A 14202-nucleotide genomic window follows, 5' to 3' on the forward strand; every position below is an offset into this window, starting at 1 on the left:
TTTCTGTCCCATCGTGGATTAGTGTTGTGATTGTGTGATTCTGCTGAACGAGTGTCTCGATCTCCCTCTAATCCTAATGGCCTGCATGGAGTAATCCAGCCATCACTGTGTGCCGACACACACATTTATTAGAAAAATGTGACATTATGAACACTCTCTCTCACTTCACTGTGACATGCATACTAACATACAACTGCATGCATCTATGAGCTCTTTTTGCTCATTTATGAATACACACCATTCAGATTCACAGTGCATTATTAGATCAGTGCATTTTGCATGATAATAAAGCAGTTGAGAGAAAAGATCACCCACAAGGACATAGAAATATTTATATTTAAACTTACACACACACACACATACACCTGTAGTTATATATACCTGAACCTGTAAAATTATGTGTGTTCAAAAGTTTGGGGTCAATAAGTTTTTTCTTTTTTCTTTTTTTTTTTATATTCAAATAATCAAATGTGACTGTAAAGACAATTATAATGTTACAAAAAAATTATATTTGAAATAAATGCTTTTTCTATTCATCAAAGAGTTCTGAAAAAAGTATCACTGTTTCCAAAAAATATTAATCTGTTTTTAACATTGATAATAATAAGAAATGTTTATGAGCAGCAAATCAGCATATTAGAATGATTTCTGAAGGATCATGTGACATTAAAGACTGGAGTAATGATGCTGAAAATTCAGCTTTGCCATCACGATAATAAATTATATTTTTAAACATTCAAAATGTATTAAAATGGAAAACAGTTATTTTAAATTGTAATAATATTTCACAATGTTAACTTAAAAAAAAATCTTACCAACTCCAAACTTTTAAATGATAGTGTGTCAAATCTATTAATTGAAGGTAAGTTTTATGTGACTTACTTGAATAGTTGTGTTTGAACCTTCATAATATGAATTAAATGCAATGTAACACTTTTCATCTATTGCCTCTTCCAGCGGACATTCTGGTATACATCAATGATACCTGTGTGCTTGGCTTCTCTCACAAAGAGGTAGTAGAAATGTTGAAAGCCATCCCAGTGGGTCATACTGTGGACGCTGTTGTCCGAAGAGGCTACCCCATGCTCTATAACTCTGACGGCTGTCCTAAGATGCCCAATCCTAGGCTAACGGGATCCCAAGACCAGTCGCTACATCTACCTCCACCCACCACGACCCAACCCCAGGCCCAAGCTCCTCTCCCATACGCTCAGCCACACCTCAACCACAACGGGCCCATATGGTCTGATTTTAAGAGGGGATCCTCAAGGAATCTCAGAGTACGGGCATCAAGGTTCAGTTTGGATGCTAATGGTAATTCGTCTCCATTTGCTTCTTCTCCAAGACAGCCATCATCATACCAGTACTCTAACTGGTATGGGAGTGGATTCCTGAGAGCACCACGCTCTGCCAGAAGCATCAGGAGGTTACAGTGTGCGGAACTGGCCAGCCAGAGCGACAGTGAGGTGGTGTCTGCGATTGGATCACAGAGGTGAAAGGATTTTATATATGATTGTCCCTGCTATAATTAGGCTTGGAAGAGTTACATTAAAAAATTCATTTAACTACAGATTACAGAATACATCCTGTAAAATATAATTTGTAACATATTTAGTCAGTTTACTTCTTACAAGTGGAAAAAAAAATGTGGCAGTGTTGCTTAAAAGGGGAGTGGGGAAATACTGTTTTCTATTTGAATATATTTAAAAGTGTAATTTATTCCTGTGATGCAAAGCTGAATTTTCAGCATCATTACTCCAGTCTTCAGCGTCACATGATTGTTCAGAAATCATACCAGAATGAGCTTTATTTTAATCATATTTAATAAATCATTCTAATATGCTGATTTGGTGCTCAAGAAACATTTCTTATTATTATCAATGTTGAAAACAGTTGTTCGACTAATATTTTTATATAATTCTTTTTCAGAATTCATTGATGAATTTCAAGTTCAAAAGAACAGCATTTATTTGAAATAGAAATGTTTTGTAACATTATAAATGTCTTTATAGTCACTTTTGATCAATTTTAATGCGTCCTTGTTTAATAAAAGTATTATTTAACTTTACTGATTCCAAGCTTTTGAATGGTAGTGGATATGATCTAAAGTGAATTTTCTTGACAAACTTCATCTTAAAATGTAATAGTGCCTGCCAGCAAGTGCAGGTAAGGACTAGAAATAGCATTTTAACTTAGCATAAAGCTAAATGTTGAAATGACAGTTTTAAAATTATTTTTGCTGCAAAAATAAACAAAATTTACCCCACTGAATGTATAAAAAACTCCTTTTACTGATTGTGGGTAAATTCTTTTCATAGAATGAGGCAGAAAATACAATATTTGTATCTGTCAGAACATAGACAAACCAAATATTGTCATAAACTTGTTTTTATTGGATTCATGTTTTGTTGGTCAAAGGATTTCTGTTAAGCTCTATGTTATAAGTCCTCAATGACTTTTATTTTCAACAGCGCCCTCTGTCTACTTACAGTCAAGTCAAGTCACCTTTATTTTGTATAGCACTTCATACAATACAGATTGTGTCAAAGCAGCTTTACAGTGTTACATAGGAAAAACGTGTGCTAATAATGCAAGTGGACATTAGTTAACAGTCAATGTTTCAGCTAGTCGGTTCATCGTTGATTCAGTAATGTCATCGTCCAGCTCAGTTCAGTTCTCTTCAAATAGTGTCTGTGCAATCAAGTCAACAATGTTGCCAGAAATTAAGTATCCCCAACTAAGCAAGCCAAAGGTGACCGTGGCAAGGAACCAAAACTTCATCGGTGACAGAAATGGAGAAAAAATCCAGTCTTCAGCGTCACATGATTGTTCAGAAATCATACCAGAATGAGCTTTATTTTAATCATATTTAATAAATCATTCTAATATGCTGATTTGGTGCTCAAGAAACATTTCTTATTATTATCAATGTTGAAAACAGTTGTTCGACTAATATTTTTATATAATTCTTTTTCAGAATTCATTGATGAATTTCAAGTTCAAAAGAACAGCATTTATTTGAAATAGAAATGTTTTGTAACATTATAAATGTCTTTATAGTCACTTTTGATCAATTTTAATGCGTCCTTGTTTAATAAAAGTATTATTTAACTTTACTGATTCCAAGCTTTTGAATGGTAGTGGATATGATCTAAAGTGAATTTTCTTGACAAACTTCATCTTAAAATGTAATAGTGCCTGCCAGCAAGTGCAGGTAAGGACTAGAAATAGCATTTTAACTTAGCATAAAGCTAAATGTTGAAATGACAGTTTTAAAATTATTTTTGCTGCAAAAATAAACAAAATTTACCCCACTGAATGTATAAAAAACTCCTTTTACTGATTGTGGGTAAATTCTTTTCATAGAATGAGGCAGAAAATACAATATTTGTATCTGTCAGAACATAGACAAACCAAATATTGTCATAAACTTGTTTTTATTGGATTCATGTTTTGTTGGTCAAAGGATTTCTGTTAAGCTCTATGTTATAAGTCCTCAATGACTTTTATTTTCAACAGCGCCCTCTGTCTACTTACAGTCAAGTCAAGTCACCTTTATTTTGTATAGCACTTCATACAATACAGATTGTGTCAAAGCAGCTTTACAGTGTTACATAGGAAAAACGTGTGCTAATAATGCAAGTGGACATTAGTTAACAGTCAATGTTTCAGCTAGTCGGTTCATCGTTGATTCAGTAATGTCATCGTCCAGCTCAGTTCAGTTCTCTTCAAATAGTGTCTGTGCAATCAAGTCAACAATGTTGCCAGAAATTAAGTATCCCCAACTAAGCAAGCCAAAGGTGACCGTGGCAAGGAACCAAAACTTCATCGGTGACAGAAATGGAGAAAAAAACCTTGGGAGAAATCAGGCTCAGTCAGGGGCCAGACGAAACCATTGTCTGTGTAGAGGAATGTAACACATCATAAGAGTGTTTCAATGCTGTTTAATCTAAATACTTTTTGAATATAACTGTATCTGATTACCAATGTTTAAGTTGTTATTGTAACTGAATACAGTTACTCATATTTTCTATTTTAAATACGAAAGCTGTATTCCGTCCCTCCCCAGCGCTGATTATGATATAGTGTGTCTACTGTGAGTTGCTTTGGCTGACCACATGGTCTCTCTCTTTTTATTTTCAAAGGGCTTCGTTTATCCGTAACCACAACAACAACTCCCTGTCCACTCCGCCACCTCTCCGCCCGCACTCCTTCAAATCTTCTGAGAGCGATCTTTCCTCAAGTACTCCACCTCCCATATCTCGATTGCCCCTGCTTCAAGTAAGTCCAGGCCCTGTCTCTTTCTCTCCTGGAGGAGGAAGGCACTACTCCCATCTCTGTAAACCCCAGCATTCACTGCTAACCTCACCTAGCAGTGCCCATTCTGACAGGCCTTACTTCACCTTCAACGGCACAGCCAGTGCCAGCAGCGGCAGCCCAAACAGCAGCATTCCTTCACCTGGAGCCATGAGCGCTGTGATTGGGAGTGGAGTTGGAGGGCTGTCTAGAAGTGGGGAATTAGTCCCTGTTGCCTTGGCTAAATGTGAGAGGGGAAGCAATATGGGGTTCAGTGTCACGGCAGGAGGTCACGGAGGAAGACAGACCCTCGTGAAGAAAGTCTGGGACCACAGACAGTGTATCGGACTGCAGCCTGGAGACGCCATTGTGAAGATCAACGGAGCAGATGTACAGAGTCTCAGCTTTGCACAGGTAGAGAAGGAGAGAATGCAATTAAACATTAAGATTTTTGTTATTGTGTACTTTTATTATTATATATTTTATAAATTTGATTCCAGGTCCAGCGGCTTTTGCAGGAACACACTAAAAAAGGGGAGGTTATTCTGCTGGTTTACAGAGGTGGTAAGTTATATGTTTATTACAAAAAAAGGATTTTCCCCATATTTATACCTGTAAATAAACATAAAGCTTTAGAATTTTTTTAAGAATGTAGAAAGAATGATGTGAAATGTATAAGAGATATTTTAGATTCTGCACTATTTCTAGGCCACTAATCAAATATTTGTGACATTAATCAAGTGATCATTTTGGGATATTCTCAAATCATGCTCCATAACATGATCATCATATGTGCAGATATTGAAGTGTTGGCCGATACAGATTCAATTTACAGATTTGTATTTTGAATAAATATTGGCTGATATTGGATATCAATATAAATTATTTGAGACTGATTACAAGAAAAATCCTACCTTAAAAATCCAGGGCCCGTATTCTTAAAGCTTCTAAGAATCCTCTCAGATAGCTCCTAATTTGGCTTAAAAATGTCTAATTTAGGAGTCTTAGCTTAAGAGTGATTCAGGACCAATCTGAGAGCAACTCTGAGCGAGGAAAAGACAAAAACTTTCATCTTAGAGAGGAGGCGGGGCTGACCCCATTGCTAGGTATGACACATTCTTTTGAAAACTGATTGGTTGGTTGGTTGTCCAAGAAGGAAAAAAAGAGTGCTTTTAAATAGGGTCTATTATAAACCTTCACTTCGAAATTACAGGCATAATTTTTCCTGTTTTACCGTACTCACACACACACACACACACACACACATACATATGTGTGTGTGTGTATACATATATATTGTTGGCAAATATGTTAATGTAGTTAATATAGTGATTACTTCCATTTCTAGCCCTATGGTATTTCTGCGCTGTCAGAGATTTTAGCGTGTCTCTAATAAGATCAGTCACAAACATGATCCCTGCGCGATCTAATGTGTAACGTCTTATTAACCCACTGTCATCCATTGTGCGACACATTTCTTCCGCACATTTCGTACGTACTCCTTTGGACCTTAATTTTGGACCTTAAGACCTCTTTTAAGGGTTAAGATGCTTTCTGAATTACTTTTTTCTTTACTAGGATCTTTTCTTTAATTTTAAGAGGAAATGTGAAATGTGGGTGTTTCCTCTTAAATTTAAAGAAAAGATCCTAGTAAAGAATTCTTAGAATTTTTAAGAATACGGGCCCAGATCTGTAAGTGCTTCAAATGACACCAAACATCCTATATAGTGGAAAAATTACAGCCTCTCAGTAAATTACTTTATTTTAGTAAATTATTTTATTTTATTTTAGAATGAAGCAATAAAATGCTTGTCTGCAAGAGATTAAAAAAGGTAAAATTGTATGTGTTTTGTTTTATTTGGTTGCATTGCATTATTTTATATTTCATATTTTATTGATTGATTGATTTTTTTTATCTTAATAATAGGTATTTTATTTAATTATTGTAAAACATCAATAAACATTTGTAATTGTGTCCATTTTTCATCCCTGCTCATCAAATATACATTTTTTGGTCCTTTCTTTGTAGCACCCTCGCATTTCTCCATTTCCCCTAATTCTGTGCGACGACTGACTCCTCCCCCTCCTCGCTCCGCCTCTGACTCTGAAGTCCCTTTTACCAACTCCATGCCATTATCGCGCAGCACTTTAACCCCGTCCTCTCCAGCGCTGGTTCGCTCTTCATTGGTCCAGAGTACCAGCTTTCTTGATTCTGTTCCTGTCACTCTCACACTGGAGCCACGCGATTGGATGAGTTCAGAGGAAGGCGGGACGGTACTCAGTCCCAGAGTGAAAACAGAGGAGAAAGAAAAGCCCCCTGTGCTGTGGGGGTATGAGGTGGAGCTGAAGAGAAAGCCAGGTGAAGGCTTTGGATTTGTTATCGCCTCCCAGGATGTGGAGAATGTCAAAGGTGAGTATTTGTAATGCATCAACACCAAGAAGTAACCTGTTGCTATACATGCTAGATATTCCCTGAGTTTTATATTAAACATGTAACTTAGTTTGAAAGAGTGATGTGCTTATACAGGTGATTCAGGTTCAGCCTGCAATGACCCCTGATCTTTCTTTGTCCTGTATATTTTCATGTGTCCTCTCTAATATGTATGGAGGTGCACGTGACACTGACATGAAACCAGACTTCACTCACCCCAATGGAAATCATCAAACTTTAGTTTAAACTGTCTAAATTGCTTCCTATCCACTGTATGGTGCACTGTGGCATTTACCATATATAACATAATAAATGTGTGAACCAATTGACTGATTTCGGTCACAGCTTTAATGTCTCTTATAGTGTAAAGGGCGTGAGGCTTCAGATCCTAGAGACCTTAATTGGTCAGAAAATCTGATGAGAAGCTGAAATTCAGAATGATGTCGTAAAAATCATTGATCCATATTGGCAGAAGTGAGAGACTGTAAGTTTTCAATGCTTACATCTTCTAAATACAAAATTTGTCAATATTTTAGAGCATACTAACTTATATCCTTAAAGGGGTCATATGATGCGATTTTCAAATTTTCCTTTCTCTTTGGAGTGTTACAAGCTCTTGGTGCTTAAAGAAGATCTGTAAAGTTGCAAAGACTAAAGTCTCAAATCCAAAGAGATATTCTTTATAAAAGTTAGCGGAGTCCAGGCGGAGTCCAGCCCGCGGTCGTCACATGTGGTTGCCGCAAGCCTGCCGGCCTCTCCTTTGTCGAATCCGCCGGCCGCCGCTCACTCTAGCCCACCGTGTGTTTCGTTGTGAAAGCAAAACTACTTTGTTTGGTCTTCCAAAAGAGGACACGACTAGAAATCAGTGGTTAAGTTGTATTTACAACACTGTTGCAGAACAGTTCAATCTCTGTGATGTACGTGTGCTATCAGGGTATCAATATCTCAGATGCTTCTCTTCTGTATGACTTGATTTCATAATGTTTTTTGGAGTCCGTGCTGTCTTGATGTTTTGCACACCCTCAGAGTCGAAGTTAGAATGAGTTAACATTTGAAATTATATATTGAATAGATAAAAATGAAACTTTATATTTTTAAATTTAATATATTTTAAAAATATATTATATATCCTATTGTTTGACTGTAGTGCCATTAGTTAGTTTGTGTTTGCAGTTCTGATGTGGGCGATGCAAGATCAATATTAAGTTAAAAGTGTGACCAGCATGCAATAAAAGTGTGCCTATGTACTGTACTGTACATACATGGCTGGAGGTTAAAGGTTTGGGACTGTGATGTCTGATGAAGCACTTGATGGGTGTGTTTGTGTGTACGGCAGTGCAGAGGAGCATGAAATACCATCATAACATACTGTATGATGACTGTAGAGCTATATAAAATAAAATAAAAAACCAGAGATGATGTCGATATAAGAAATGTCAGAGGAGACACTGAGAGAATGATAAAAAGAGAGAGAATTATGTGAGCAAGCAAAACATGAGTTACAAGATCAATTAATCAATAAGAGTGATTATCCTAGTTATGTCACTGCCAGTAGATCTCTTAAAGAGACAGTTCACCTAAAATAGAAATTCATCAATATTATTCACTCGCATGTTTTCCAAACCTAAATTACTTTGTTTCTCACATGAAACACGAAAAGTGCTTTTTTTTTTCATATAATGCAAGGGAATGGCGACTGGGGCAGTCAAGCTCTAAAATGACAAAAACAGCTCCAAACGTTTTAAAAAAGTGGTCCATGCTGCTCCAGCCCTGAAGTTCAAGTGTTGTGAAGCCATGCAATAACTTTATGTAACAAACAAACAGAAAATGTATTTATTCATTGTTTCACTTAGCTGAATCTCTCTTTATCAGTGTATATATATATATATATATATATATATTATAATATGGCTTCATAACATTTGAAATATTGCACATTGCACTGCTTTGTACCTCAAAATGTACTGATAACCACTATAATAATACAGGTGTACAGGGTCATCATACACACAAAGACAAAGCACTATCAGAGTAGTACACATGACACTAAAATAATGCAATAAACATTCACTAAATAGCAGAAAATGTATCACAAAACACTCTAATGTACATTACTGAGAACAAAAATAAGAAAAAAATGTTAAATAAAATCATATGTGATTTGTCACACAGGGGCTTCTCAGAATGTCCTTTTACTGTTTTTCACCATAAATTATACGGTAATTCGTAGGTTTTACTTATAAAACTAATATATTTGATAGTATTTTACAGCATAATTAAATATAATGCGATGTAAAATCATTTACAGTTTTTCATTATATATGGTAAGGTAACTTATATTTAACCAATTAACAGGCTTTTATACTGTAGCATTTTTTTTTTTGTGTATTTTTAGTGCTTTTATGTCATTTTGGAGCTTGATATTATATAGGAAAGAATGTGCAGTATTTTCCTTAAAAATGTACCTTTTGTGTTCCACAGAAGAAAAAAGTCATGCAGGTTTGAAATGACATAAGGATGGATAAATACTGGCATAATTTAAATTTTTAGATGTACTATCCGTATTATTACATGAACTATTCTCTATTTCATGGTGCACCAGCGCTGTCATATGCACTGCACTGATTCAGCATTCATTTCAATCACTCAAATGCTTTTTTATTGGCATGACCAGCATGCATCTGCAATGGCAAAGTCAGATTACACACATATGTGCATGTAGGTCTCTCTCTCTCTCCCTGTCTTTCCCTTATCGGCCCCCCCCCCACTCTGCAGTGTCCAAGGATTAAATCGTTCATCATGTTCGCTCTCTTATTGCCCCTCCTCTTATCTTAATTTCTCTGTCTTTATTCCCTCCTTTTCTCTGCCTGTCCACCCACCTCGCTCGCTCCCTCCTTCTTATTCACCGACTCCAGATGCCAAAGGAAAATGAACCCGTTATAGTAAGCGACTCGCTCACACAGCGAGACGGGCTCGTTCTGTTTTGTTTTCGTTTGCTTGTCTGTTTGTTTATGCCCTCCATTCATTTTCTCATTATGACCCTTCCACGTGATCGCTTTCACATGTTTTGGGATTTAAGCGGAGTGTGATCCAGGATCGGGACCCTGCCTCCACACACACACACACACACACACGAAGCCATGCTGGAGAGACTGCAGTCTGCCTTGAAAAGTGTGAAGGACTCCAAACGTAAATATGTATTTATTTCTCTTGATTTCATCCCTCATTTCCCTTCTATTTCTGTTGGGACAATGTTGGTAGTGATGCAGAGTGTTTTTAATGGCAGAGATATGTAGTGCTTTACAGCAGATGAATAGTCCTGTAAATTTGAACTGTTATGACATTATATCTGCAGTGTGTTTATATATGTTTGGGTACAGATATGTATTTATATGTTGAGGAATAATTTATAGTTTGTTAGGGGATGATTTGATTTGTGTATTTAATAATCAGATCCTTGTGTATAGAAACTAATTACACGAAAGTAATATATTTGTATGATTTTATGGTTGTTCTGTGATGTTTCTGTGTTTTTGACTCGTCAGAATTAGTTTGGGTGGCTTTTGCTGTCAAAAATCTGTTCTTATGGCCCAAATTGTGGCTGAGACATTCCCCTAGACCACCAAATACACACTCGTGCACATATTATTGTGACCGTGGAAAAGCCCACTGCGTTCTCTGCTCGAGGCTTCAGGTACAGCGAGCCTAGCAGTACTGCATTGTAGCTAAATCAATAGCACATCTGCAGAACATCTTCTATTCATTCACAAGCAACATAAGTGAGATCCTTGTCTCATTCATGCCGGTTCGGATTCATACATCTGCTTCAGTTGTGACAAAGTAATATATTTTAGACCATCATTGCGGTAACTGAATTCTGAGGCTTGTAATCTTTAATTATGCTTTGTAATTATTGCCTCATTCCTCATATGCATTTGATGAGTAATGCATTTCGTTGACAGACTGCTGTATGTTTTTTACAAATTGTGCACTTATTCCTTGTGTCATGAGTGATTTGTTTTTTAGTGCTTTAGTGGTTGTTAAATGTGTATTAAAAATCTTATTTCACTGAAATACATCAGATTATGTAAAATTAATTGCAATTTATGTGGCAGTTATGGCAACATAAACCTGTAGTTGTCTACAGCATTTTTAGTTATATTTATTTGCAGTGTTCAGTATTTCTACAGTCATAATTTGTAAATTTAGATTTGTTAGATCCGGTTCTGTTGGTGGTACTAGGAAAAACTACTGCTGCAGTGCAACATTGGTTCATAATGAGCATCACACACTCTCTGTGTCTTTCTCTTGTTCCTCTCAGTCTCTCTCTTGTATTTCGGTATGCAGCACTGGTCTTCAGAAGTGAACAGTGTTACAGTGCCAGCCAGTGTATTTCAGCAGCTGTGGAGCACTTTTATTATTGAGATGAAGATGTACAAAGACTGCTACTATTAGAAACTTTCATCAGTGTTGCTTAAAGGCCGCCCTGTTTTTATCACTGCACTCATCTGTGCTTTGCGTCAGACAGACTGTCAGTCAGTGTATATGAGTTGTGGTGATTTTTCAGTAACACTTTCTGCAGGTTACATAGTTAGACAGTAGGTGGCGACAATGAGTGAATGAGTCACTTATTTTTTCAGCTGATTTGTTTGAAAACCCTGGTTTATTCAGGTACGAAAAAAGTAAATTGAGTCATTGAATCATTCACTTAAATGATTTTTTCTAAAACACTTAATTCACTCAAGAATGAAATGCACTACTGTGTGTCGCTTGGCAACTCAACGGTTCATTCACTTTTGATTTTGTTTGGTACTATTTAGGTTGGCGGAGCAATAACCGACTAAGTAACTGGCAATATTGCATCTACTGTATATTGTGTCTAGACTCTTGTGTCTACAGTTGCTCATTGTTAACTTATTGTTTTTTTAACTCACAATCTGTTGGTCTGAATATCAGCACGGCTGTGATTACCTCATGTCTCATGCATACAGCCAAATCAAGCATTTGATTTACAGAAATCTGTGGTGTGCAGAAAGAGTCATCAAATACATACATACATACATGCATACATACGTATTTCAGCTAAAAGTGAATTTTATCAATGGTTTGGAGTAAATTAGCATATAGATGGCCTCAAAGCTATCATGCATGGACTAAAAGTCAGATCTGTTAAAAATGTTGTATTTGTGCATTTGAATAAGAAATCTGTTCACATGGTTCAGCTGAACTTACATGCCTGTATGAAGGTGGTCCAGTGTTTTATCAAGACTAATTGTATGTGTCTATGTCTTAATTTGTGGCCCATTTGTGGGCATTAGTGTGGGAAAGCATATGCCAACGATACTTCAAACCTAATCCATGGATATATGATGTTTTGCTTTATTTCTGTGCAAAACATTTGTTTATATTGTTACAGTTTTTAGCTATCAAAGCAGATCTCAACAGAGCATCATTCTTAAAGGGATAGTTCACCTAAAATGAAACTTTTGTCACCATCATGTTGTTTCAAACCTGTATGAGTTTCTTTCTTCTGTTGAACACAAAAGAAGACATTTTTAAGAATATTGGTAACCAAACAGTTGTCGGTAGCCATTGACTTCCATAGTATGGAAAAAGAAAATACTATGGTCAATGGTTACCAGCAACTGTTTGGTTACCAACATTTGTGAACTGTGAACTTTTGTGTTCAACAGAATAAAGAAAAGAACAACTTGAGGGTGAGTAAATACGGAATACAATAAATATTTATAGTTGGCACATTTTCCCAATTCACTCGTCACTGGCATTAGCATCAAAAAGTACATTTTGGACCCTGACTGTAACGCAGGTTTGTTTATAGCTGAATGATTCTGTGCTCTGCAGGCAGGTTAGGTTTTCTGGGTCTGATGGCCTATATACTGACTGACTCAACTGAAAGAGCAGCAAAAGATGGGATTGAACAGAGGTATGTAAAGAAATGAGAGGAAATGGAAGTGACATGAGATGAAAGGAAGGAAAGTGAAGGGCAAGAGTGTGGACAAATAAGGAGAGGCCAAACAGATTAAAGAAAAAAGTTTTAAAAGGTTAAAGTTGTTACTAACTCATGTACATTGTCTTGACAACAATAATTCAGAACAAATGTAAATGTGGTCTGCTCTTTATACACACTCACACACATACGTCAGCTGTCTCATTTAGCACTCAAGTGTTTCAGAGGCTGAATCTGTATGACTCACACTGGATGCGGCATTGTGGGAAAACTAATGATTTTCAGTGACAGCCGTGATTACGACTGTCCTCCACTCATTTTGTAACTCCACTCGTCTGTTTTTTATCAGCTTCACACCTTCTCATATTGAAAGGGCTTTATTATTTGTTATTTATTAATTTAGTGATTTGTCACATAACAGGCCCAATAAAGATTTTTTCTTCCGGCTGGCGAGACCAGTTCAGATTTTTACCTTCTCTGCCACAAAAATATTTAAATTTTATTTTAGAAATATATTTTATATGTCATAAAGTATATTTAATAAGTAGTTTACAAAAACTAATGTATTATTAGAATTTATAATTAAAATTAGAATTATTATAATTTTCAACCCATTCAGCAGTATTTCAAGACTAATCATTCTCTGACCATAAAATAACACAGTTCATGATTTAAACTGATTTGTAAGAATACTTATCTAATAAAAAGTGACTTGGGTAAATCAATTCAATTTAAAATTTTCAATCACAGGATGCTTTTTTTTTTCCTGAACACGTATTGAATATTCTTAGAATTATTCAAAATTACTATGTGAAATCACACACGCACACGCACACACACACACACACACACACAAATCAAAAGATTTTAGAAAAAATCTCTTATGCTCACCAAGACTGCATTTATCTGATTTTTAAAAGAAATACTATAAAAATGGTAATATTGTGAAATATTACAATTTAAAATAACTGTTTTCTATTATTTTTTTTTTTAATTGTCGTTTATTTCTGTGATGTCAAAGCTGAATTTTCAGCAGTCATTACTCCAGTCTTCAGTGTCACGTGATTCTTCAGAAATAATCTTAATATGCTGTTTGGTGCTCAAGAAACATTTCTTCTTATTATCAGTGTTAAAAAGAGTTCAATCATGACAACTCTCGGAAGATTTTAGCATGGTATTTTTTTTTTTAATTGTCGTTTATTTCTGTGATGTCAAAGCTGAATTTTCAGCAGTCATTACTCCAGTCTTCAGTGTCACGTGATTCTTCAGAAATAATCTTAATATGCTGTTTGGTGCTCAAGAAACATTTCTTCTTATTATCAGTGTTAAAAAGAGTTCAATCATGACAACTCTCGGAAGATTTTAGCATGGTGATGGATATGACAATGTTAATGTATTTGGTCTTGGCGGAATTGCTGCTGCTGTTGGTCATTGCTGTATTTGTAGATTATTGCTGCTGCTGCAAGCAAGTACAGGAACTTGCTACTGCCAATGCATATGGCGATAC

The 14202-nt window shown here is 35.9% G+C and overlaps 1 pseudogene; it reads left to right on the plus strand.

Moving 5' to 3' along the window:
• The window catches only part of LOC107702825 (membrane-associated guanylate kinase, WW and PDZ domain-containing protein 1-like), a 76937-nt pseudogene that overhangs the window by 50893 nt on the left and 11842 nt on the right, over positions 1-14202 (plus strand).

The sequence above is a fragment of the Sinocyclocheilus anshuiensis genome, unplaced genomic scaffold (assembly GCF_001515605.1).
Source record: "Sinocyclocheilus anshuiensis isolate Anshui unplaced genomic scaffold, SAMN03320099.WGS_v1.1 scaffold366, whole genome shotgun sequence".
NCBI lineage: Eukaryota > Metazoa > Chordata > Actinopteri > Cypriniformes > Cyprinidae > Sinocyclocheilus > Sinocyclocheilus anshuiensis.